Source organism: Odocoileus virginianus, chromosome 10 (genome assembly GCF_023699985.2).
Source record: "Odocoileus virginianus isolate 20LAN1187 ecotype Illinois chromosome 10, Ovbor_1.2, whole genome shotgun sequence".
In the NCBI taxonomy this organism is placed as follows: domain Eukaryota; kingdom Metazoa; phylum Chordata; class Mammalia; order Artiodactyla; family Cervidae; genus Odocoileus; species Odocoileus virginianus.
The window spans coordinates 39,118,636-39,145,917 of record NC_069683.1 but is presented as its reverse complement, the minus strand read 5'-3'; the positions used below and the strand labels follow the sequence as shown (position 1 = coordinate 39,145,917).

The 27,282-nt window shown below is 39.3% G+C and overlaps 1 long non-coding RNA gene across 4 annotated transcripts; it reads right to left on the bottom strand.

Moving 5' to 3' along the window:
• On the bottom strand, nt 1–27,105 carry LOC110131275 (uncharacterized). Of its 4 annotated transcripts, XR_002312133.2 has the most exons (6): nt 23,048–23,168; nt 22,496–22,646; nt 9,718–9,826; nt 4,237–4,301; nt 1,497–1,593; nt 1–1,093 (listed from the first exon to the last, which is right to left on the bottom strand). It is a non-coding gene; the product is annotated as an uncharacterized lncRNA (long non-coding RNA). The 4 variants fall into 4 exon arrangements; XR_002312134.2 differs by lacking the exons at nt 22,496–22,646; nt 23,048–23,168 and adding an exon at nt 26,894–27,105; XR_002312135.2 differs by lacking the exons at nt 22,496–22,646; nt 23,048–23,168 and adding an exon at nt 27,020–27,105.
• Nucleotides 27,106–27,282: the final 177 nt, after the last annotated feature.

Sequence of the window (27,282 nt, the reverse complement as noted above, 5' to 3'; positions counted from 1 at the left end):
TCAGGATTAACATCTTTATTACAGATGACCTCACTATTGTGTTCTCTATAAAGAAAAAATATTACAAAGCATTAACGCACTTTAACTATTAAATTAATACAGATTTACGGCTCATATCCGGATCTAAATTTCTAGGCTTGCAGGGTCATTATTTTTCTCTGATTTTTTTTTGACAATATTGCTAATGGGAACCAGAACAAAATTGATATGAACTGTGATGGTGGATGCATGAATTCATGGAGGCAGCAGGTTATGTCTCTTCATAAATCACTCCTGTGGCAGTTTTGCACTAGAACTTACACAAGTATTTTCAATATTTGAGCAATAGCCACAGAAGGACATTTAGCTGAGAGGGTGCAAGTATTAAGATTCCAATATTTACTTTGTTCTGACAAATGGCAAAACATGAAGACTATGCTTTAATTACTTGGAGAGGCTTTGGCACATGACTCCTCCTGCCCCCACTCCATTTCTAATGCTTAAAGTAGCCATTACTTATTTTATCTCGATGGGTTGCTACTGAATGTTTATGTTCATATATGCTTTGATTGAAGTTGTCTTTACTTCTACTCCTTTCTGGAGTTCTGAGTCATAGTATATACCGGTCACCAATTAAATAGGAAACAAATTATCAGTTATATTGTTAATGACCAGCAAGCACCCAAAGCCCCAGAGTCTGGTGAAAATGGATTACAGAACAAGGCTTAATACTGAACATAGTTTTCCTCCTGCCTTCCAAATTAAAAACTTGGGAATCCCTCAGTCATTCACACCTTAAAGTGTGAAAGATAGAAATGACATCTATGCCAGTCTATTGATCATGTCACAGAGGTGAAAAGGCATTAAGAAGTTCAAAAGAAAGTTGAAAGTTAACAGGAGCTTGCATGAACTCTGATATTATATATTTTCCTTGAACACAAACCCCTCCCCTGTATATTTTCTACATTCAGATTAGCCACTTCTTTGCAGGGAGATGCAAGGTATAGAGAGGCAGTTATGGTCCCATCAGTATCCTGGGTAGGAGGTTAGGGGGTGGAGAGAAGAGGGTCCTTGAAAGAAAGTCTGGGCTCTCCATGGCCTTAGAGGAAAAACCCTAGGAAAAGATAAAAGACAGAGACTCATTTCAGAGGATCTGCTGTACAATTTACCACCATCTAGTTCAAGTTTCACATATCATTTAGGGTACGACAATATCTTGACACGTGGGCTTTGAAAATGGGTAAACTATGACTTGGCTCAGTAACTTCCTCCCTGGAAGTCCTTGTAAGAAATATGCAAACGTGAAACAATGAGAAAGCATCTTGAGAGTCAAAATCCTTGTTTTAGCCAAGGGGCATGTGGGATCTGGTTCCCCAACCAATGGCCCCAAATTCTAATGCTGACCTCTAGCCTGCTAGGCTGAACTAGGAGGAGGAATCTTTGGGATAATCTCAGCCTCTCCTACCCACCCTCACCCCTTCCTGGCTATTAAGAGAAAAGGGTAGATCCATACAAACCACAATAAGAGCAGAGAGTGTACGTCCTAGAGGTGAGTATGAGAAGGTCCTCCAGGTCCCTCTGTAAATCATGGAAGTCCTTTCAAAATTGCCACTCCTGGAAAACCACAAAGGTCACTTTAAAATCAGGATGTGAGATGAAGACAGTGTTTGTTTAGCTAAGAACTGACTTCTAGAAAAGAAACAAAATGTGAGATGTTCCCAACCCAAAACTACCACTGGTAACAGCTGCCATCTAAGGAGTCTAAATCTTTAAGCATGCAGCTCTCCTTCCTCCTGTATCAAGGTTGAAAATCTCTCTCTTCTCGTCTCCACACCATCATGAGGTCTAGAAACCATTCAGAAGAGAGAGCTCCAGAAAACACTCAAGCCCATCCCCAAAAAAACTCAAGTCTCAGCAGAAGAGGTTGACAAATACATGTCCCCGATATGTTCTTTTTTTTTTAATAAGCAATTTTTTTTTCTTAGTTGGAGGCTAATTACTTTACAATATTGTAATGGTTTTTGTCATACATTGACATGAATCAGCCATGGATTTGTTCTAATAGCTTTAGTATTTGGAAGCCAACTGAAAAGGAAATGATCACAAATATCTCAATGAGAGATAATAAAGTAATGTGAAAACCACTGGCTGGTGTTTCTTGACATCTCCCAGGAACATAATCCCAAGAAACATTAACTCTTCCCTTCTCCTTCCAAACTATGAACATTCATGGGCATACAGTCAGTGTGCACATGCATGTGCATGCTCTGTGTGTGAGCATACACAGCACTCTGCACTCTGGGCATGCACTGGTAATCAGATGCATGCCTGTTGGTGTGCTTGCACGTACACCTCATGAATAGTCAGGCACCTGTATGTGTAACTTGTCCATCAGTGATCAATGGCTGCACATATGTGCAGGTATTTTCTGCATATTCTGCACACTATTTTGCAAGTATACACACCCAGGTGTGTCCTACATGACCAGGAAAGAATGTCACGTGCATGCACAGGTGCATGTGTAAGTTCTGTGTCTGTGTGTCTGCGCGAGTCTGGGTTCTTAAATCCAACCACGCACAAGGCTGTTTGCAGCCAATGTTGAGCCGCTAATGATTTTAATGAGAGTGCCTTCTGGATTCATATTTTTTTCATAAAATACATCACACTAAAAACCAAATCAATGAGAAACATTAATTAGGGCCTTTGTAGATGCCTTCTGTGGTGGTGTTTTTCTTTTGAGAAGCACCAGACGAAGAATGCTGGGCTTTATTTAAGCTAAGTTGTTTGACATTTAGATGAGAGAAAAAAGAGGAAGAAACTAGCCAGCCCAGGAACCGTTTTTGACAGCTCTTTGTCATGCAAGGGAGAAAAAAGGCGCCGGCTGTGAGAGTCTACTTTGAAGCCCTGGAAATTTGTAATGAAAAATTTAAGATACAAGAGAGGCAGAAAGATGAGCTATTCACGGGGCTCTGCATATATTAACACTTGTAATGCAAACTAAAGGTTTGCTATGTGTTTTTATAATTTGGCCGCTAATAAATATCTTCCAGAAGCGCTTTGATTTTCTAAGCTCGGGTATGGAGTTCGAATCCATTAAAAAGTAAAAGAAACAATTGGCATTGGACTTGGGTCCCTGATTAGGGGACCGTGCACATCAATTATTACAGACAGACCACTGACAGATTTCAAAGGATGCTGGAAGCCCTTGTGTGCTCAGAGGAAGCCATGCATCTGAGGACATGTCTTCCACTGCAACTGTCTCCCATGCTGACCTCCAGGTCAACTCTTCCTGGGCCGCTGAGCCTCTCCTTTGCCCACCTGGGCATGATTACTAAGGATTCTTCCTCCAGGGGCAGGCAGATGCTAGGGATCCACTGAGGAAGTTCTCTAAATGCAACATCTTCATTGCTGAAAGGGCAGAGTTTCTGTGATGTCAAAGCAACTTTTACAAATTTGGGATACGGAAGCAAATCAGTTCTATCCATGTATTATTTCCCCATGGGCCAGGGTCATGTTCATTTTACCCAGTGCATTTGATTACATTCAATGGCATCTTTGCTTCCTCTTTTCTCTCTAGATCTTCCAATGATTTTCTTGCCCCTAGTTCTTTTTTCTTTAGTCTGGAACTTCTATTTCCTGGTTAACAAAAACTAGACATCTTCATACATTCTTCAAAATTCTTTTCTCTTTGCCTCATGATTGGGCAGGCTAAGTCACTGGACGGAATGTGGGCTTGGCAGTCAGATGATTGCCTCAAATGAACATTCAAGGAAGTTCCAACCTTGAATGAACATGACGAGAGGGAGATGGTACATGGAGGCCAAGGAGTGTGGGGGGAGCAGGCTAGCAGCTTGCAGCCTGGGCTTGGGGCTCTGGCCCCCACATCAAAGCAGCTCTGGGTAGCATTGACATTCAGTGGCCAGGGCCTTCATCTTTCAGGTCTAACAATGCCATTTCCTTGGACTCCTGCTCTGGCTATACTGATTGCTCAGACTCCCAGAGAACAGAGCACAGGCATACCTCATTTTATTGTGCTTTGCTTTGTTATACTTTGAAGCTGTTCGCATTTTTTAAATATAAAGGTTTGTGGCAACCCTGCATTATCAGATGATGGGTTATCATTTTTATCAATGAAGTATTTTTTAATTAAGGTACATTCGTTTTTGAGACACAATACTATTGCACTCTTAATAGACTACAGTATAGTGTACACATAACTTTTATATGCACTGGGAAGCCGAAATATTTGTGACTCACTTTATTGTGATATTTGCTTTACTGCACTGGTCTGGAACCGAACCCACAGTATTTCCGAGGCATGCCTACAGAGTGGAAGGAGAGTGAGTGGATTGAGGGGCAGTGGGAAATATCCAGCACAGGTGAAAGGTGTCCAAGAGATAGTTTCTGGGCTGCTGCCTTGACAGAGATATATAGTCAAGGAAATGAGGAGAATAATTACCGGCAAGGCCTAGAGCTTCAAAGGGCACAGCTAAAACACTAGCCAAAAGCGAGTGGTGAAAAGTGACCCAGCCAAGTTCTTAATGCCTGAGAATGACAGTCTGCTGGCTGCAAAGCTCACATTCAAAGGGGTTAGGTTTATTACAAGAAGGCTAGGAGAAAGGAAATCACATCCAAACCAAACTCCTTTTGAATGTGAATATGATGGTTCAGGCTTTAGGATTCCCTTATCTGCCCTAAAACGTTCCTATGGTCCACCATGTATGGGAAGAGTTCAAAACTCAAGTTGTACATCTTAAATCTATATAATTTTTATTTGTCGATCATACCTCAATTCAGTTGGGGGAAAGAAAATTCCTAAGAGTCACTGTCAAAGCAAAGTGCTTACATTCTTTCTTTCCCTTCAGCAGAGGAGTGAATCCTTCCCACAAAGTGTGTACAGTTGAAGCAGAGCCCCAGCACCTGCCCCCCTCTCATGCATTTCTCAGGGTGCCTGGTCAGCGGGGGCAAAGACCCGGAACTTGGGGTTTTCATGTTTCTTGCCCCTCAGTCTGGACAGCCACCTGAGTCCTTCGTTAGGGAAAGCCCCTGGGCATCTCTCCAGCAGCAGGCACTAAAATCCTGGCTGATTTCAGCTGGTAGGATGATGGACAAGGATGTACCTCTCTGCAGTTACAGAGTTTAGCTCTTCAGACACACATCCAGTTCTATGGCACCACGTCACTGGGCTTTCTGAGCATGACAAACTTCCCTTGGTTCTGACTCCTACAAAAACCTGGACAACAGTCTACACCCAGTTCCTACGGCATCTGCCAATGGTCCACTCTCCTAGAGCATGTTCCAACCGTCTCCCTAAGGAACCTCTCCCAGGCCCTCTTTTCCTGTGCATGAGGCTAGGACCAACCACAAATTGCCTCCACGAAGTCTGTGAGTGTGTTTGGAATCTCAGATTAAAAGCATTCGTTGTATTTCTACCTGGACGTTGGTATCATGAGGGTCACAGAGGGACCTTAAAAATAATGTGTTACCTCAAAAGGATTATAGTCCAGCAGGAAACGTTTAAAACAAAAGTTTACATGTTTGTGCAGCAGAAAAGAACCTCAGAAGAGAGACCTCCCTTGCTGGTATGGATAGAGAGGTAAAGGAGGTTGATGCTGGCAGGTAAGGAAGGGGTGGAGAAGGGGATACTTAAGCCACACCTTGCCTATGAGCAGACTCTCACCAGTTGGGATTGCTGCATCTTTTAAGTCATAACCCATGTGTAAGACTTTCCCCACTCCCTTCCTGCTGCCTCTTCTACTTGTGATCTCTGGAAAACATTTTGGGAAAGAGATGTTCTAAAGATGTTGGTTAAACAGCTCTGTCTCTGGTTCTCCATTTGAAGCCGACTTCTTAATTAAGGCACTACTGCCTGCCTGGACATAAATGCATTTATGTATATTAATTTTTGCTCCACTTAGCAGAGTGGTCACTTAATTAAATGTCTTCAGTTGTTTTATTGGAAAAAACATAACCCATCCTCCCCCCCAAGGCATTTGTCCTTCCCACTTAGCTCCTCTGTTGTGCTGTGAATTTAAACATACTATTTGTTGCTTCCCATTCAGTTCATTTGTAATCCTGATGCCACTGCATTTGTAGGAACTGATATTAAAAAGTAATATCCGAGACTAAAGTCGCTAGACTGTTTAGTAGATTTTTAAATTGAAACCAAAATTATACAGATTTTTCATTCTGATAATTCCACCAATTCACTAATTCTTTAATCTTTACAGGTCATTGAACAGTTCCACATTAATGAGATGTAGTTAAGAACAAATTTTACACTTTTTCCTTTTTTTTTTCTTGAAAAATGTTTCCTATCATTTGTAAATTAGAAAGAACTTGTTCCATTTATGGTCCATTTATTTAAAATAATCGAATGCATGGGATCTGGCTGAACACTGTGTGTAATGATGCTTTTAAACAAATTACCATTTATTTATAAGCAAGAAATAGACTTTTAAAAAGCACCCAGACTTGGTTACATTATTAATGATGTTCTCCAAGCCCAATAGCTCTAGAGTGTGTGTGTGTGTGTTATGTATGTGTGCATATGCACACACACACATAGATGTGGATTTTATTACAGTGAGAAGGTTGAGAATTTGGGAGCAAAACTGAAAAAAAAAAACCAGAAAGCTTCTAGAAAAGCAGTATATTTTTTCTTTTTCAGAAAGTTGCAAATGTTAATGAAATTCACCCATGATGAGCCAACACTCCCAAAATCTTCACTGTAAATGTGTGGCTCTCACCACAAGCACCCAACGTGAAAATCAACCCTACCCTCGTTGTGCAGTGTGCCAGGGATATGGAACAAACAGAAAAAGTCCTTCATCCCATGTATGCAAAGCCCATCTCTTCTGCCAGTGGCCCAGGAGTTCCTAGAGAATAATTGCATTTTTATAAAATGCTGTGGAGTTAATTGCTTGGATTCAAGTATTGTAAACTACCATTATTCCTCGCCATACACTACTGCAGGGAGGAAAGTGTTTATCCTGTTAAGTGGTAGTTAAAGAGCTTGCATTGTAAAGAACCAGGGGAGATGGCTGACTATGCTAAGAATTAATCGGGTGAGATTATTCTGGCTTCATCAGCTTTGGTTCTATCCATTTATAAGACTATCTTCATTCCCTTTCTCCTATCTTTCTTCTTCTATGCAGACCAAATAAAGAATAAATAAATAATAAGTAGTGCCTGGGACTTCCAATATTTAATCCTAGCCCCAGTCCTGCAACTGCTAACAAGTATGTAATCCCCAGAGAGCATTTGGCAGCTCCAGCAAAGTCAACCGAAATAGCCCTGTTCACCAATATTTTTTATTTGAGAAGGGAGTCTACAGGCCTAGAACGAGTAAAGGGGGGGTGGGAAATATATATATATATATATATGTATATATATATATATATACACACACACATATATATGCATGTGTATGTATATGGAAGGAGAAATAAGGGAAGAAAGTGGAAGAAAAAATATGAATCTAAGATACCAGAGATATCAAAGCTGCTAAGCAGAGAGTAAGATATTACAAGTTTTCAAGACTGAAAGAATAAGTGGGTAAGACTACTTCATGCCAGTGATTTTTTGAAAAAAAATCATTAAAAAAATTTCATGAAAGGAAAGGTGCTTAAAGACAAAATGAATACATATAATGATAACTCTTACACTGCTAGCACCAAGAACAGTGTCTGACATACAATGGACACTCAATAAATAATTGTTGAATGAACGGTTTTCCAAAAAGTTAGAGGTAGATCTAGAATCTAAAAGCAAGTTACTTCAACTACTAGCAAAACAATAATTATTAAGTTGGTAGTTTTGAAAGCCTAGAAAATAAGTAATGATGTGAGTGAACGTCACTCAGTTTTGTCTGACTCTTTGTGATCCCGCGGACTAAAGAGTCCATGGAATTCTCTAGGCCAGAATACTGGAGTGGGTAGCTGTTGCATTCTCTAGGGGATCTTCCCAACTCACATATCGAAACCAGGTCTCCCACAATGCAGGCAGATTCTTTCCCTCTGAGCCACAAGGGAAGCCCAAGAATATTGGAGTGGGTAGCCTAACACTTCTCCAGGGGATCTTCCCAACCCAGGAATCGAACCAGGGGTCTCCTACACTGCAGGCAGATTCTTTACCAACTGAGCTATCAGGATGGTCAGATCCCACTAGGACAAATCTTTCCAAATAAATCTAGTGGCCGTTTTTTCACTGAGTTATCTGTAGACCAATTATATATTGTTTTCAGTTAAGTGGTTGACAAACTATACTGTGATATGTCTGCAATCGGGAAAATATGGGAATTTGCTGAACATCTATACTAAAGGTGAAAAATTACAATTAATAGATAAAAAATGTCTAGTGCAATCCTATAGGTCCACTGACTATTTGTTGTACCAATAATTAAAGATAATAGAAGAGAGTATTTATGGTTGGTGTCATGATAAAAAAAATTCTGGAATTTATGATGATATTCAGTAAGAGGGTTCTGTCCTCAGCCCTAATGTATTTCATCTTTTTCTCAGAATCTTTATATAGATGTGTCTAACATGCCAATAAAAATTCGTAGATGACAAAAACTTGGGAGAACAGTCAGATAGCTGAATAAACATAGGCAATTATCAATCTGACAATGATAAATATAATTTTTTAATAGGTTCAAAAATTCAGCTCCTCATAGATACACATGGAGAATACCTAGCCAAAGAGCCATAGTCACTGAAGATAAAAAGATAAACTTAAGCTGTTTTAATTTGTTACAAGATTGATATGCAAAAAGGATAAGATGGGATCATCAAATAACCCAAGTTGTTGGAATTTGTATCGATAGAGACTACCACTGGGAGGTGGCAGTTGACAGAAGAAAACAACCATCTGAGTTAGACTAAGTAAAATAACCTAGTCTAAGTTTCAGAAGGAAAACTCTCTTTTCAGTATTTCTTTATTTGAACTGTTTAAGGTGCAGGTTAAACTGGGAAGAATTAGCATCATTTCCTATTAAATTTTTCCATTCAGAAACATGGCTATTGTTCCATTTCCATTTATTCCAGATTTCTTTTGTAAAATTTTATAGGTTTATTCAGATATAAGCCCAGCAAAATTACTCTTGATAATATTATTTCTAGTATTTTAAAGTTTTTCTTGCTCTTACAAATGGTATCTCTCATACTACAATTTTTTCTGGTGTGCATAAAGCCCATTTTAAAATATTATTTTATAAATTAAATTTTATTGTACCTTTGTATTAGAGTAATGGTTTCAGCTGGTTCACTTGGATTTTTCCAAAAATCTTTATGTCTATTCTTTGATAATATTTATACCTTTTTTCTTTTTCTTATCGCATCAGCTAGAAATTTTCAAACTATGTGAAAAAAGAATTATGACAACGTGCATTATTTTAGTACCCCTTACCTTTGGGGATGGCCTTCCCAGGTGGCTCAGGGTAAAGAATCCAAATCTGTCTGCCAATGCAGGAGACACAGATTTGATCCCTGGGTCAGGAAGATCCCCTGGGGTAGGAAATGGCAACCCATTCCAGTATTCTTGGGTGGAAAATTCCACGGACAAAGAAGCCTGGAAGGCTGGAGTCCATGAGGTCGCAAAGAGTCAGACACAATCGAGCACACATATACATCTACTGGGATAGCTGCATCATTTCTCAAGCAAAGAAACAGGGGCATTAGGGGGCTGGGTAATAAACTCTTGGTACAGAGGGTATGGAAGTAGAGCTATCATACTCACCTCCCTGTGAGATTTTGATAGGCTGTAGTTGAAGTGCTGTCAGTTGCAATTTAGAATCACTGCATAGTGATGTACCATCAGCAACATTTGTTGTATCATTCAAGTACATCTGAGTGCAAAAATGTTGAGAAAATGAAAAACCTGTGTTATACTTCACTACGTGTTTGATGTTTGCTCTTTATTTACAGTATTCTATAGGACTGCATCATATACCTACATTACTAACATGAGTTTTTGTTTTTTCAGTCTGAAATATCAATAGATATCAACTTTATGAAATGTGTTTGGGAAATCTGATATGATTACATGATGCATTTTCAAATGCCTAAAGAATAGGATCTTACATTAAGCTAGTGGTAACATTTTCACTACACTGTTGCTCACAATTTGCCAACATTTTGTCTAAGAGTTTTGCAGCTCTATTTGTCTTTATACCCTTAGCACTTCATGTACCCTATGCTTTAGTCAAACTGATGTATATACTTGCAATGTGCTTTCCAAATTCTGTGCCTTGAATTTATTTACTTTCCTTTATTTACTTCAGTCTTCATTTCCATGTGTTCAAACCCAAACACCACATCTTCCATGAAAGCCTCCCTGAAAACTTCAATTACATAATTCTTTCCCCTTCTACACTTACTTTAACTTGTTTCTGCACCTTCATAATGACACTTATTTCTGTGTGCATCACTGTCGATTTAGCTTATCCCTTCTCCTAGACTGTGAACTTCCTGGAGGATCTACGTCTGACTCATTTGCATCTTCTTTACAACATTTTACGATGGTGCTGAGTAGGTACAATGCTATAACATACCAGCTCCACCTCTTTCTAGCTACATGACCTGTATAAGCTACTTAATTTTTTTAACCCCCCATTTCTTCTACAGTGTGGAATATCAATAGAGAGCACTTGGAATAATTCTTAGCATAGCTTTAGTCTCCGATATCTTTTATTTATCATAACCTATTAGAAATAAGCTTAACTCTACATAGAAAACCCTAAAGACTCTACCAGAAAATTACTGGAGCTAATCAATGAATATAGTAATGTTGCAGAATATAAAATTAACACACAGAAATCCCTTGCATTCCTATACACTAACAATGAGAAAACAGAAAGAGAAATTAAGGAAACAATACCATTCACCATCGCAACAAAAAGAATAAAATACTTAGGAGTATATCTACCTGAAGAAACAAAAGAGCTATATATAGAAAACTATAAAACACTGATGAAAGAAATCAAAGAGGACACAAATAGATGGAGAAATATACTGTGTTCGTGGATTGGAGGAATCAATATTGTGAAAATGACTATACTACCCAAAGCAATCTATAGAGTCAATGCAATCCCTATCAAGCTACCAACAGTAATTTTCACAGAACAAGAACAAATAATTTCACAATTTGTTTGGAAATACAAAAACCTCAAATAGCCAAAGCAATCTTGAGAAAGAAGAACAGAACTGGAGGAATGAACCTGCCTGACTTCAGGTTCTACTACAAAGCCACAGTCATCAAGACAGCATGGTACTGGCACAAAGACAGAAATATAGATCAATGGAACAGAATAGAAAGCCCAGAGATAAATCCACGAACCTATGGTCACCTTATCTTCAACAAAGGAGGCAAGGATATACAATGGAAAAAAGACAACCTCTTTAACAAGTGGTGCTGGGAAAACTGGTCAACCACTTGTAAAAGAATGAAACTAGAACACTCTCTAACACCATACACAAAAATAAACTCAAAATGGATTAAAGATCTAAATGTAAGACCAGAAACTAAAAAACTCCTAGAGGAGAACATAGGCAAAACACTCTCCGACATAAATCACAGCAGGATCCTCTATGATCCACCTCCCAGAATATTGGAAATAAAAGCAAAAATAAACAAATGGGACCTAATGAAACTTAAAAGCTTTTGCACAACAAAGGAAACTATAAGCAAGGAGAAAAGACAGCCTTCAGAAGGGGAGAAAATAATAGCAAATGAAGCAACAAAAGGTTAATCTCAAAAATATACAAGCAACTCCTGCAGCTCAATTCCATAAAAATAAATGACCCAATCAAAAAATGGGCCAAAGAGCTAAACAGACATCTCTCCAAAGAAGACATACAGATGGCTAACAAACACATGAAAAGATGCTCAACATCACTCATTATCAGAGAAATGCAAATCAAAACCTCAGTGAGGTACCATTATATGCCAGTCAGGATGGCTGCTATCCAAAAGTCTACAAGCAATAAATGCTAGAGAGGGTGTGGAGAAAAGGGAACCCTCTTACACTGTTGGTGGGAATGCAAACTAGTACAGCGACTAGGGAGAACAGTGTGGAGATTCCTTAAAAAACTGGAAATAGAACTGCCATAAGACCCAGCAATCCCACTTCTGGGCATACACATCAAGGAAACCAGATCTGAAAGAGACACGTGTACCCCAGTGTTCATTGCAGCACTATTTATAATAGCTCGGGCATGGAAGCAACCTACATGCCCATCAGCAGACGAATGGATAAGGAAGCTATGGTACATATACACAATGGAATACTACTCAACCATTAAAAAGAATTCATTTGAATCAGTTCTAATGAGATGAATGAAACTGGAGACCATTATACAGAGTGAAGTAAGCCAGAAAGATAAAGACCAATACAGTATACTAACACATATATATGGAATTTAAAAAGATGGTAACGATAACACTATATGCAAAAAAGAGACACAGATGTACAGAACAGACTTTTGGACTCTGTGGGAGAAGGTGAGGGTGGGATGTTCTGAGAGAATAGCATTGAAACAAGTATACTATCAAGGTTGAAACAGATCACCAGCCCAGGCTAGATGAGACAAGTGCTCGGGGCTGGTGCACTGGGAAGACCCAGAGGGATGGGATGGGGAGGGAGGTGGGAGGGGGGATTGGGATGGGGAACACATGTAAATCCATGGCTGATTCATGTCAATGTAAGAAAAAAAAACCACTATAATATTGTAAAGTAATTAGCCTCCAACTAATAAAAATAAATGAAAAAAAAATAGAAATAAGCTTAAGGAAGGCAGGTATTTCCTATGTTTTGTCATCTGCTGACTTTTAATACCTAGTGCAGTTCTTAGTGGAGTACCCTGGTGGCTCAAACAGTAAAGAATCTGCCTGTGATGTGGGAGACCCAGGCTCAGTCCCTGGATTGGGAAATCCCCTGGAGGAGGAAAGGGCAACCCACTCCAGTAATCTTGCCTGGAAAATTCCATGGACAGAGGAACCTGTGGGCTACAGTCCATGAGGTCACAAGGAATTGGACACAACTGAGCAACTAACATTCACAGTTCTTAGTACATAGCAGGCATTTAATAAAGATTAAATGAGTAAATAGATAGATGAGTGATAAAATTACCCTCTGTAAATTTGAATTGTTATTCTGGTTTCACTTCTCTGTTATTTTACCCAGAGAATGTAGATCCCATGTCACAGAATCCACTAAGTTCCACCCCGTAATTTCTCTTTCCCTGGAAGTTATATACTAGCCCTAAGATAAATATGAAGCTGAGACAGAAAAAAAGGAGTTGGGGGACCTCTGATAACCTACTGAGCAAAGCTGAGACCTGATTACAGCAGACACACACAGTATTCTGTTCCAATCAATATCTTTGTGATTACAATGAATCAGCCTCTTTAGTTTTGAAGTGTTGGATAGTTCAGGTTATTCTTCTGCTTTGTCAAAATGTCTTAAGGATAAAACTTATGTGGCAAAGAAAGAAGGAAGAGGCTAAGTGCTAGAAACAGAACATAATCCATTAGTAGCAAGACAGTGGTTAAGATAAGAAGACTGAAAAGAGACCTCTTCATGAACCTATGAACAGCTATACTATGAACTACTTCAGGAGACTAGCACATTGAATTGCTCCAAAAATGAATAATTATGTTATACTTTCTTTTATTGCTTCTATGTTCCACTTTAGTATTAAAAGACATGTCTCTGAAATCAAACCACCCTTAGTATGAATTACATATAATCTTAGAAAAGTAACTTCAACCCTCTGAGCCTCTGTTTTCTCATCTCTAAATATTTACCTCATAGAACTACTAAAATGACTAAATGAGATAATGCATGTTCCTGGCCCATTTTGAGGCATATAACAGATGCTGGCTAAATGTCAATGCCCTTCTCCCTTCTACCATTGTCACTTTTACCATCATTAGGAGTAATGCATGTCTGTAGTTCAGAAATATTCTCTTTATTATTGTCATCGTTATGTTCAAAAGCTGAAAGATCATTCTAGTTCAAAGTACTAGGTATCATTTTCAGCCATGGAGTATAAAACATAGCATTTATCAAACATCTGGCTGTAAGTTTTGAGCTTATAAAAGAAATGGGTGATTTTTACTGATCATTGATTTTTTTTTTTTACTGAAGTATAGTAACCATATTGTGTTAATTTCTGCTATACAGCAAAGTGATTCAGTTATACATATATATATATATATATATATACTTTCTTTGTTATATTCTTTCCTATTTTGGCTTATCACAGGATATTGAATATATTATCCAGTGTTACACAGTAGGACCTTGTTGATGATCATTGATTATTTTGTTCCTAGATGGCACACATGAGAAGTTTTCAAAGACCACTGATTTTAAATTAAGCAAACTGGTAAAATCCAATCTTTCCTTAGGGTCAATACAGAATATTTTGAGAGATAAAAAATTTTTAAACACAACATATCAAAAATCTGTGAGATGCTGCTAAAAAAAACTTGGAGGAAAATGTAAAAATTAAATGCTTAAATTAGAAAATAAAAATCTCAAATTAATAATCTAAGATCCTATTCTAATAAACTAGAAAAAGAAGAGCAAGTAAAACTCAAAGTAAGCAGAGGAAGAAAGTAATAAATATAATAGCAGAAATCATAAAGTGAAACAAGAGGGAGGAGGACTTCCCCAGTGGTCCAGTTGTTAAGACTTTGCACTGCCACTGTAGGGGGCACGGGTTAGGTTCAGTCCCTAATTGGGGAACTAAGATTCCATATCCAGCACGGCACAGCCAAACACACACACGCGTGCAAAAAGACAACCAAGGGGGAAAATAGAGAACATAAAATCAAGGGCTGGCTCTTTGAAAAGATCAGTTAAACTGATAGATCTCTAGCCAGAAAATCCAGAAATAAAGAGAGAAGATAAATAAAACTATAGCAGAAATGAAAGAATATGCTTACACATTCCTCAGACATAATGAGTATAAGAAAGTATTGTGAACAAATTTATGCAAATAAATTCTGTATCTTACATGAAAGGAAAAATTATTTGAAGTATTTTTTTAAAGTTCATTCAAGGAAAAATCAATAATCTGAATAGCTCTCTACCTATTAAACTTACTGATGGTTCTATCAAATATGTAAGGAAAAAATAATGCCAAATCTACACAAACTCTTTCAGAAAATAGAAGGGCAAACCTCCAGCTTATTTGAGGAGGCCAATGTTACCTGAAAACAAGGCCTAACAAAGAAACTACAAGAAAAAATATCACAGACCCATATTCTTCATAAACATAGACACAAAAAAGCGTTTTAAAAAATGTTAGCAACCACCATTTCAACATTGTCCTGGAGGCTCTAGCTAACCCAACAAGACAAGAAAAGGAAATAAAAGGTATACAGGTTGGGAAAGAAAACATAAAAATGTGTTTGTTCACAGATGACATGATCATCTATGTAGAAAACCTGAAAGAACAGACAAAAACAAACAAAACAAAAGCTCCCACAACTTTTGTTTAAGTGATTAAAGTAAGGTTGCAGGATACAAAGTTAATACGCAAAAAAGTCAATTATTTTCCTGAAAGTGAAAGTCGCTCAGTCGTGTCCAACTCTTTGTGATTCTCCAGGCAAGAATACTGGAGTGGGTAGCTGTTTCCTTCTCCAGGGGACCTTCCCAACCCAGGGATTGAACCCAGTCTCCCACAAGGCAGGCAGATTTTTTACCGGCTGAGCCACAACGGAAGACCAAGAATACTGGAGTGGGTAGCCTATCCCTTCTCCAGGGTATCTTCCCAACCTAGGAATCGAGCTGGGGTCTCCTGCATTGCGGATTCTTTATGAACTCAGCTCTCAGGGAAGCCATCATTTTCCTATATACCAGCAATGAGCAAGCAGAGTTTAAATTTAAAAAGAAACCATAACACATTCAGTTCAGTTCAGTTGCTCAGTCATGTCCGACTCTGCGACCCCATGAATCGCAGCACGCCAGGCCTCCCTATCCATCACCAACTCCCGGAATTTACTCAAACTCACGTCCATCGAGTCGGTGATGCCATCCAGCCATCTCATCCTCTGTCGTCCCCTTCTCCTCCTGCCCCCAATCCCTCCCAGCATCAGGGTCTTTCCCAATGAGTCAACTCTTCACATGAGGTGGCCAAAGTACTGGAGTTTAGCATCCCCAAAAGAAAACTTAACTATAAATCAATAAATCTAACAAAATATGTTTGTGTGTATGTGTGTTAGTCACTCAGTCGTATCTGACTCTTTGTGAACCCATAGACTGTAGTGCTCACCAGGCTCCTCTGTCCATGGAATTCTGTCCAGAATACTAGAGTGGGTTGCCATTCCCTTCTCCAGGGGATATTCCCAACCCAAGGATTGAACCTGAGTCTTCCACATTACAGGCAGGTTCTTTACCATCTGAGCCACCAAGGAAGCCCTAAGAAAATATATACAAGATCTATATGAGGAAAATTCTGATGAGTAAAAAGAATTAAATAAATAAAGAGTTATTTCATGGTTTATGAATAGAAAGCCTCAATACAGTCAAGATGTCAGTTCTTCCAAACTTGATCCAAGAATTCAATGCAATGCCAATCAAATTCCAGCAACTTATTATGAATATAAGCAAAATGACTGTAAAATTCCTATGAAGAGGCAAAATACCCATAATAGCCAATAAAATATTGAAGGAGAAGAATAATGTAAAATCACTGACACTGCCAATGTCAAGAAATAGTATAAAACTATAGCATCAAGACAGTGTGGTGCTGGTGAAAGAACAGATAAAAAAGGTCAGTGGAATATAATAGGGATCCTCAAAATGGACCAACATAAATATAATTAAGTGATCTTTGACAAAGAAGCAAAAGCAATGCAAAGGAGGAACAATAGTCTTTTCAACAAATGGGGGGAGAGCAACTGGTTATCTGCATTCAAAAAAATAAATTTAGACACAGACTTTACATTCTTCACAAAAATTAACTGAAAATGTAAACACAATTTTTAAAATGTAAAGCTAAGTGTAAAACACAAACCTATAAAACTCTTAGAACATAACACTGGGGAAAATCTAGATAATCTTGGGTATGGTGATGACTTTTTAGATATAACCCTAAAGCCATGATCCATGAAAGAAATAATTGATAAGCTGTGCTTCATTAAAAATTATAAACTCCGGTCTGTAAAAGACAAAGCCAAGAAAACGAGAAGACAAACCACAAATTGGCATAAAACAATTGCAAAAGACATTTGGTAAAGAACTATTATCCAAAATATGCAAACTCCTAAAACTCCATAATAAGAATACAAACAACCTGATTTTAAAAATCAGGGTCAAAGACCTTAATAAGACCTCACCAAATAATAAATGTAAATGAAAAATAAGCATCTGAAAAGATGCTCCATATCATATATCACCAAGGAAATGCAATTTAAATCAGCAATAATACACTACTATATACATACCTATTAGAATGGCCAACATCTTGAAACACTGACAACATCAAAAGCTGGCTATGATGTGGAGAAAGAGGGACTCTCATACACTCCTGGTGGGAATGCAAAATGGTATTACCACTTTGATGGTTTCTTATAAAACCAAATTCTTGTCATACGATCCAGCAATTAAACTCCTTGATATTCATCCAAGGGAGGTGAAGACTTATATCTATACAAAAATCCTCAACATGGATGTTTATAGAAGCTTTCTTCATAATTGCCAAAACTTGGAAGTGACCAGAATGTCCTACATCAGGTAAATGAATAAACTATAGTATATCCAGACAATATAATATTATTCAGCACCAGAAAGAAATGAGTTACCAAGTCATGAAAATACATGGAGGAACCTTGAGTGCTTAGTCCTAAATGAAAGAAGACAATCTCAAAATGCTACATGCTGTATAATTCCAACTACATGACATTCCAAAAAGGCAACACTATGGAGACAGTAAAAAGATCAGTGGTTGTCATGGGCTTGAGCCAAGGGCACAGGGTTTGGGGGGTGAATAGACAAAGCACAGAGGTGTTTAGGGAATTGAAAATACTCTGTATGATAGCATAATGATGGATATATATCAGTATATATTTGTCAAACTCATAGAATGTACAATACCAAGTATGAACCCTAAGGTAAACAGCAGACTTTAGGCAATTCAGTTCAGTTCAGTTCAGCCGCTCAGTCGTGTCCGACTCTTTGCAACCCCATGAATCGCAGCATGCCAGGCCTTCCTGTCCAACACCAACTCCTGGAGTTTACTCAAACTCATGTCCACCAAGTCGGTGATGCCATCCAGCCATCTCATTCTCTGTCGTCCCCTTCTCCTCCTGCCCCCAATCCCTCCCAGCATCAGGGTCTTTTCTAATAAGTCAATTCTTTGCATTAGGTGGCCAAAGTACTGGAGTTTCAGCTTCAGCATCAGTCCTTCCAATGAACACACAGGACTGATCTCCTTCAGGATGGACTGGTTGGATCTCCTTGCAGTCCAAGGGACTCTCAAGAGTCTTCCCCAACACCACAGTTAAAAAGCACCAATTTTTCGGCGCTCAGCTTTCTTCACAGTCCAACTCTCACATTCATACATGACCACTAGAAAAACCATAGCCTTGACCAGACGGACCTTTGTTGGCAAAGTAATGTCTCTGCTTTTTAATATGCTATCTAAGTTGGTCATACTTTCCAAGGAGTAAGCGTCTTAATTTCATGACTGCAATCACGATCTGCAGTGATTTTGGAGCCCCAAAAAATAAAGTCTGACACCGTTTCCACTATTTCCCCATCTATTTGTCATGAAGTGATGGGACCAGATGCCATGATCTTAGTTTTCTGGATGTTGAGCTTTAAGCCAACTTTTTCACTCTCCTCTTTCACTTTCAATGCAATTACCACCTGTCAATTGGGATTCAACAGCTGTAACAAATGCACCACTTTGGTGAGAGATGTTGATAATGGGAAAGGCTATGCAAGTTTAAGGTAAGGGATAGTAGGGAAATCTCTGTATTGTCCCCTCAATTTTGGTATGAACCTTATATTACTTAAAAAAAAACAAAATGTTAATTTTGAAATGTTAGCAAATCAGATACTGCAATGCAAAGAAAGAATAATATATCGTGTTCAAGTGGGATATTTCCAAAAATGTAATACTGGTTTAACATCTGAGATATAATCAGTATAGTTCATCATTTTAACACACAAAATTAGAACAACTATAAGATAACTTCAACAGATACATAGGAAGATTTGACCAAATTCAATATCCATTCATGATTTGTTTTAAATACCCTCAGTGTCTTAGACCATTTGAACTTCTATAACAGAATACCATAGACTAGGTAGTTTAAAGAACAAACACTTCTCATAGTTCTGGAGGGTGGGATGTCCAAAATCAAGGCATCAATAGATCTGGTATCTGTTGAGGGCTTGCTTCCAGTTCATAAGTGTGCTATGTGTGGTGGAAGGGGAGGGCAACTCTCTGGAATCTTGTTTATAAGGGCACTAATTCCATCCAGGAGGGATCTTCCCTCATGATCTAATCACTTCACCAGGGTCCCATCACCTAACACTGGTGCATTAGGGATTAGAATTTCAACATGAATGGGCGTGTGTAAATATTCAGCCCATTATATGCAGCAAACTAAGCAAAAGGGGGGCTCAGGGGAAATATCCAGACCTAGCATAGGATTCCATGAAAAAAACTAAAAACATTTAACCTAAGATGAGGAATAAGGCAATGACACCTGTTTGTACTATTTCTATTCTAAACGTTCCTGGAGTGTCTAGCCAGTACAAAGGAAAACAAACAAAATTCTTACAAATTGAAAAGAAAGAACTGTCATCCTTCTTAAGAAGTGTCATCTTCCTAAGAAGATGACATGATTACCTATGTAGATAATCCCAAGGAATCTACCCAAAACAGTCACTGAAAATAATAAGTGAGTTTATCAGCAGGATACAGGGCCAATATACAAAAATCAACTGTATTTATATACACTAGAAATGCATAATTGGGAATTGAAATGAAAAGCAATATAAAAAAAGATGAAAACCTAGAGGTAAATTTAGCAAAATAAGTTTAATATATCTTTGTAGAGAAAAGTGTAAAACATTACTTAGAGAAAGTAAAGAAGACCAAACTTGATAATGAATTACATCATATTCATTGATCAGAAGAATCAATAGTGTTAAAATATAAGTTCTCCCCAATTTATCTATACACTCAAAGCAGTCTCAATAAAATGTAAAGTTTTTTATAAAAATGTAGGCAAGCTGACACTAAAATGCATATGAAAATGAAAAGAACCCATATTAGCCAAAATGATTCTGTAAAAAAAGAATAAAATTGTAGGATCTAAACTCCTTGATTTCAAATTTTATTATAAAATTGTAAATATCAGGACATTGCTACAGTCCCATAAGAACAGACCTATAAATCAGTGGAATAGAATTAAAGTGAAAGTCACTCAGTCCTTTCTGACTATAGTCCATGGGATTCTCCAGGCCAGAATACTGGAATCTGTAGACTTTCCCTTCTCTGGAGGATCTTTGCAACCCAGGGATGGAACCCAGGTCTCCCACATTGCAGGCAGATTCTTCACCATCTGAGCCACAGGGGAAGCCCAAGAATACTGGAGAGGGGAGCCTATCCCTGCTCCAGCGGATCTTACCAACCCAGGAACGGAACCAGTGTCTCCTGCACTGCCAGCCGATTCTTTACCAACTGAGCTATCAGTGACGGGATTAGAAAGTCCAGAAAGAGCTCATACATATCCTCAGTTCATTTTTTACAAAGATGCGAAAGTATTTTAGTGGAGAAAAGTAGTCTTTTTTCACTGGTAGAATTGTAGATTTCCCCATGTGAAGCAGGTGAGGGAGGAGGGTGGGGAAAGATTGGGGAAAATGGGGATGAGGAGGCAGTGGGCGAAGGAGGAGGAGGAAATAACCTCAACCCTAACCGCATGTCATAAACAAAGAAAACTGACAGAAACTGGATCGCAGGTCTAAATGTCAAAGCTAAAACTATAAACCATCTGAAAGAAAACAGATCAGAAAATCTCTGTGACCCTGGGGTAGGCAAACATTTCTTAGAACATAAAGAGCACAAAACATTTTTTTAAAAAAACAACAACAACATATGTTGTACTTTATCTACATTTAAAAGTTAAAATTTTTGCTTTTGGAGAGGCACTGTAAAGAAAATAAAAAGGCCTTTCACAGGCTGGGAGAAAACATTTGCAAATCACATAAAGGACTTACATCAGAATATACAAAGAACTCTTAGAACTTTTAATAAGAATGAAACAATCAGTAAAATAATGGACAAAATATTTGAACAGACACTTCAGCAGAGAAGATATATGAATGGCAAATAAGCACATGAAAAGATGCTCAACATAATTAGTCATTAGGGAAATGCAAAGTAAAAGCATGAAATACCAACACCCACTAGTATGACTAAAATTAGACATACAAAGTGTTAGGATGTAGAACAACTAGAAATCTCACATACAGCTGGTGGAAATGCAAAAAAAAAAAAAAAATGTAGTCACTTTGGAAAACAGTTCAGCACTTTAAGTATACAATTACTACATGACCCATGATTACTACTCCTTGTATTTCCTTATGAGAAATGAAAATATATGTCCACACAAATACTTGTACGTTAAAATTCATAGAAGCTTTATTCATAATAGTTAAAAACCTGAAATCACCAGCTGAGAAGTGGATAAGTATATTGTGGTATATCCCTGAAATGTACCTGAGCAATAAAAAGAACAAACTTACTGAGATACAATGTATATATCATATGACTGCATGACCTGGATGAATCTCAAAAGCATTATGTTAACTGAAAGAGGCACAAAAGACTCTATCATCCGTTTCTGTAAAATTTTAAAAAATGTAAATCTATAGTCATTGAAAGCAGATCAGTGGTTGCCTGAGCCTGGGGATGAGAACAGGAATTGACTGCAAAGGGCACAAGAGAACTTTTTGAGGTATGGAAAATATTGATAATGTTTATACCAGTGTACATATTTGCCAAAATTTATGACACTGCGTTTTATACCTCAATAAAGCCAACTGTCAACCAATCAATCAACAAGCATAAGTTAGATCACATCATTCCCAGGCTCAAAAATCTCTAATAGCTTCCTATCATGTTTCTAATGATATCCACAACCCCTGCCTCAGCTTATACTGATGCACATGAGCTGTTTCTCAATCCCTCCAGTCTCCTCCATCCACTTCTCCTTCAATGTTTTCTCTGTCATACTGTCCTCCTTAGGGATTCTAGTACAAATCAAGGATGTTCCTGCATCAGAGTATTTGCAAGTGCCATTCCCTCCGTTTGGGATATTCCTTCCCTTTTCATTGATTCCTCACTTTTTCTAGGTCTCAAACTATCAGCATATCAAAGAGTCCTTTCCTCTACATTTTTTTTTTACAATAGCACCTCCTCCACATTCTCCTTATGTTTTATTTTATTCAGAGCACCTATCATTGTCTGATATTATTTTATTTACTTACTCATTTTATTTTCCCCACTTGAATTATCTCCTTGAGAGCAGGGATTTCTAAGGTCATATCTTTACCCACTAGCACAGTATCTGGCACAAAGTGGACCTCAGTGAATCCAGGTTATTCCATGAAGAATCCTGAAATCTCTACATATTTGAATCTTGTAATATAGCCAAAGCAATGCACATAGAAAGACACAGTCATAAAAACTTATATTACTGAACAAGAATGAAGCTGAATGAAACACTGAAGAAATTAAAAATAAAATGAACTAATTCTAAGGAAAACAGAAAGAAGGAACTAATAAAAATGAAGAAATAAATTAGAAAATAGGCTCAGAGTTGAAATAACAAATCCAAGAGCTATTTCTTTGGGGAAAAATAATGATGAAATAGGTAAATCACCAGCTTATTTACTCCTGAGTAAAGGGAATAAAGTTAGAAATGAAAATCAGGGAAAATAGAATAGAGAGGAATTATTTTAATCCTAAGAAAAAGATTTGTTCTATGAGGCAAATGTATTTGAAGACAAAATTGCTTTGACCCCTCCCAAACTCCTCACTTGGTTGACATCCTTTGGACCCATTGCTAATCACTAGCTCTCATGTGGCTTCATTCTGCTCTCAGGTTTCTAGAAACATCTCTGCAATATGTTAACCATGAGGGAGCTCAGAGAGGCAGCTGTTTTTGGTTAGGAGATGCACATTCTAAGCATCACAATTAGGCTGTTGAGTCAGACCGTCCATGCTCTGCCAATAAATAACTGCGTGACTTTAGTACCTCCAAATCCTAGTGTCCTCATCTGTAAATGGAATAATAATGCCTGCCTCACAGGTGTGGATAAGTGAGTGATCAGGTAAAGTGTTGTGCAGAAGTGCTCATTAAATGTTACTTAGAAGTACTGTATGATATCACTAGTGGAATATAAAAAAGTTAAACCTATAAAAAACAGGGAGTAAAATGGAGGTTACCAGGGAATGAGGGATGAAGAGTGGTGGATAAAAGTGAAGATGTTTAAGGGTACAAACGTGTAATCAACAGTAAATAAGTCACAGAGAGCTAATGTACTATATAATGAATACAGACAATAATATAGTATAATAAGTAGTAAATTATATATAGTTATATCAGCAATCCCATTATAATATATAAATATCAAAGTAACACAATACATCTTAAACTTACATGATGTTACATATCAAACTTATTCAATAAAACTGTTAATTAAAAAGTTGAAAATGAAAGCCTAAGTGTCAACTGATATTCAGTTACATGTGTGTTCTGAGTCTGAGCAGCAAGGGTAGCCTGTGAATTCTGGGCAGGTCTGACCACTGAACCATCTAGGAGAGGTACTGGGAAGCCTGAATCACCACACTTTCCCGGTCCCTTCACTATTCAGTCAACACTGACTAGACTGCAAACTCATCCTGGACATATTTAAGAGACAAGGGACCCGGCTCAAGCTAAAGAAGTCCTCATTAGCTATGACCTCTGCTTGCTGGGGAACTTGGCCTCCACAATTTGCAGAATGCATTTACAAAGATGTTTTCTGGTGCAAGCCACACCACCACAGCCTCTTTTGAGTGGATAGGAGGAAACTCTCCCAAGAAATGTCCAGAAGGAAGGCTCCCTTAATGTTTACCCCTGGCTACCTCAGCTCACCAATCCACATGCACCTATCCTGGGCAGACCTGGGCACACACAAGCATGGAGGCAGCAGTTAGCATCTCTCAGAACTGCACGTTTTTCATTTGTGATGGGCAGAACCTGGAGAAGACACTAAGGCATTCTGAGATTATTTCCAATCCTTTCCAAGGAGTATAAATAGTCATATCCCAAGGCAGGCTCACAGACGTCCTTGAATCCTCCAGGGCCTGAACCAGATGAAAAGGGAAAGGAAAATGCTTTTTCCATCCCAAGGACTTTGCTGCCATGAAGTTCCAAGTAGAATTGGGTTGACTGTTCTCTGACAAAGAATACAGAGTAAAATCTTCCGAAGTGACACCTGTTTGAGTGCAGTTGATCACTCTTAAACTTGAGATGCAGGTTCTCAGGGAGGTTGTTCTCATTTTTAAAATGGAAATTTAAATAAATGACAAAAGAGAAAACAGTTGCTGCAGTCCAAATCCTTCCCAGAATCCTTACCAAGGAGCCTGGGTCTGAGTAAAATGAGAATTGCAGGCTGTCAGAGGTGGAAGGAGCATCAGAAAGCATCTCCTCCATGCCTTTTATTGTATAGCAGGGAGGCTAGGGGCAGACAAGGGGCCTATGATGGGGTCCAGCAAGTCAGGGATGGGACCACAGCAAGAAATCAGGTCTCCTCACCTTCCTATGACACTTCTCAACTGCTCAGCTCCACAGGCCTATACTGACGTAGCTCAAAAACTGCAAACTGTGAATTCAAATGATCTGAACAACCTGGGAACTGTGGTACCAGATGTTCTGCTCTTGTCCAGATGTGCAACTTATTAGAGGAAGGTCTCAGGAGATCTTGTGTGTGACAAAGTGCCTTTGTCACCTGCAAAACCCATTAACAATTCCCAGGAAATAAAAATAGAATGCGGATAATCAAGTCCAACTTTTTTTCTCCTTTGTGCTTAGTTTCACTTGCTCATGGGGTGCTGCTTGCAGAATCCTTGCACCCAGCTCTTTAGACCAGAGTTCTCAGTGCAAAAGGGCTGCACCCAACACCTCTGAGACGCTGTGCTTAGCACTGCAATCTGGAGCTGAGAGGACAGCTACACCTGACCCATCCGATCTCCGCCTCCTCCCCACTGACAAGAATCCTATAGCACAGCTCTGCCAATCATCTTTCAGGGAGTGTGTGCTCTAGAGTGCAAGCTTGCACCTCTCCATCCTTCGATCAAAGAGTAAAACTCTCCTGTGTGTCTGAACCAAATTCAGTCTCGTTCAATTGGTTTGAATGATACTGGGCAGAAGGACCCCTTTGGGGGGGCAATTTGGGAGGGTTGGTAAGAAAATCCTTGGCCTTTTTGCCTGTACCTACCCACTAGGTTTCAACCCGCCCCTGGCTCCAGCAGAAGGATAGTGGATGCTTTGGGAGGTTCACATGAGGATGACTGACTCTGATCTTTGGGTACACTCTGATGGGTTAGAACAATGGCAACCTTCAGCCAAATTTAGAGCAACTCTGCCCAGCAACCTAATACCTGCCTGGTTCAGGCAAAGCATAGCCCCCAGAGTCATCTGGACTGTAGCCCCTGGAGGAGATCACACTATGGCATCACTGGGAACTGGAGACTGAAACTAATGCATGCCTGCCCACTGCCTCTGGGGGGCCTGCCCACAATACCAGATGCCTGGGGATGGGGCCGACCTGTGGATGAGAGGGAGCCACGGCAGTCTCACCCACTATCTTGCCAACAGTGCTGTCCTCTTGTTCCCTGTACAAGGCAGTAGTGGCCACACTAAGGCTTTTGCCCCCACTTACTGACCCCCAGGAATCAGTAGTAGCGTTGTCTAGTCACTTTCCATTTAGAAAGATAGTAGTCAGTCCTGTGAGCCAAGAGGCAAGACTGGAGAAAAGAAAGGTAATAAGGACCACCTGACAAAATGGAACAAGGATATTCTATCAGATTTCAGGAAAAGGTACCAGGGTGCCCACATGTGAAAATGTTCCTCCAAGGTAGGTACAGACCCAGTAACTTGACCTCTTCCAATCAGCACTAGTTTCCCTGAAGCGGGCTGGGGAACCCTGTGAGCTGCTCGAAGAAAAGACAAGGAACCCCAACATCAGGAAGCCCTGTGAGCTTCAGGCAAGAACAGGGAACACCCATCACCTCATCTCTCCTCTCCTCTCTGCTTGTGAGGCAAACCTTAGGAGATTCTTTATTAACCGAGGTTCCTATGGGCAGTTAGCAGCTACTATAACCCTGCTAAAGGAGCTAAAAAATTAAAGTTTGGTCAGTCAGTCACTATATGGGCTCCACACCAGTTTCAGGCTTTAGTAAGTTTTAAGGGAACAGAATGGCTATCTCCTAGAAAGTCAATTCGAGTTCAGATACTTTCATTTCTAGGAAAAATGGAATGTGTGACCATTATTCCCTTGCTATTAATAACATCTGGGCCTTGCATCCTAAGCTGTCTGCTGTCCTCTGTCTCCAAGTAGCTAGAGTTTCTGAAAATTGCAAATGATGGTCACTTAGCAACGCTAACAGGACTGAGGCCTGTGACAACCAAGTACATGTAAAGGCAGCTGGAGAAGCTCTGCTCCTCCACTCAGGGTTACGACGGTGCCCCAAACCAGCTAAGCAGTTACAGAAGATGGACTGGCCACCCCTCAGTGCCCTTCTAGCCTGAGGAGAGGGATGAAAAACCAAGGAAGGATTTGTCACCAGCAAAGTCCATTCACAGTTCCCGGGAAATTAACATAGAAGAAAAGTCTAACCTTTTTTTTCTTTTTCCTTTGTGCTTGCTGTAGTTGCACTTGCCCACAGGATACAGTGCAAGAGGCCTCCCACCAGGAACTTCAGAGCAGAGTTCCCAAGGCCAAAGGGCTGTGCCTGCTCCTTACCTTGGGACCGTGTGCAGAAGCTCTGCGCTCAGCACTGCAATTCAAGATGGCTGTGGCGGCCGCGCGCTGCGTGCGGACACTGCGTTGGCGAGCTGCCCCTGCCCTGCCGGAGCCCCGCCCCGTCGCCCCGCCCCATCGCCCCGCCCAGCACGTGAACTCTATAAAGGAGCCCGGCCCACAGCCCGCCAGGGAGAAAGGGTACAAGGGGGCGAGCTTGCCTCTCTTCATTTCATTGAAAAACAGAACGTTCCTTTGTTCTGATC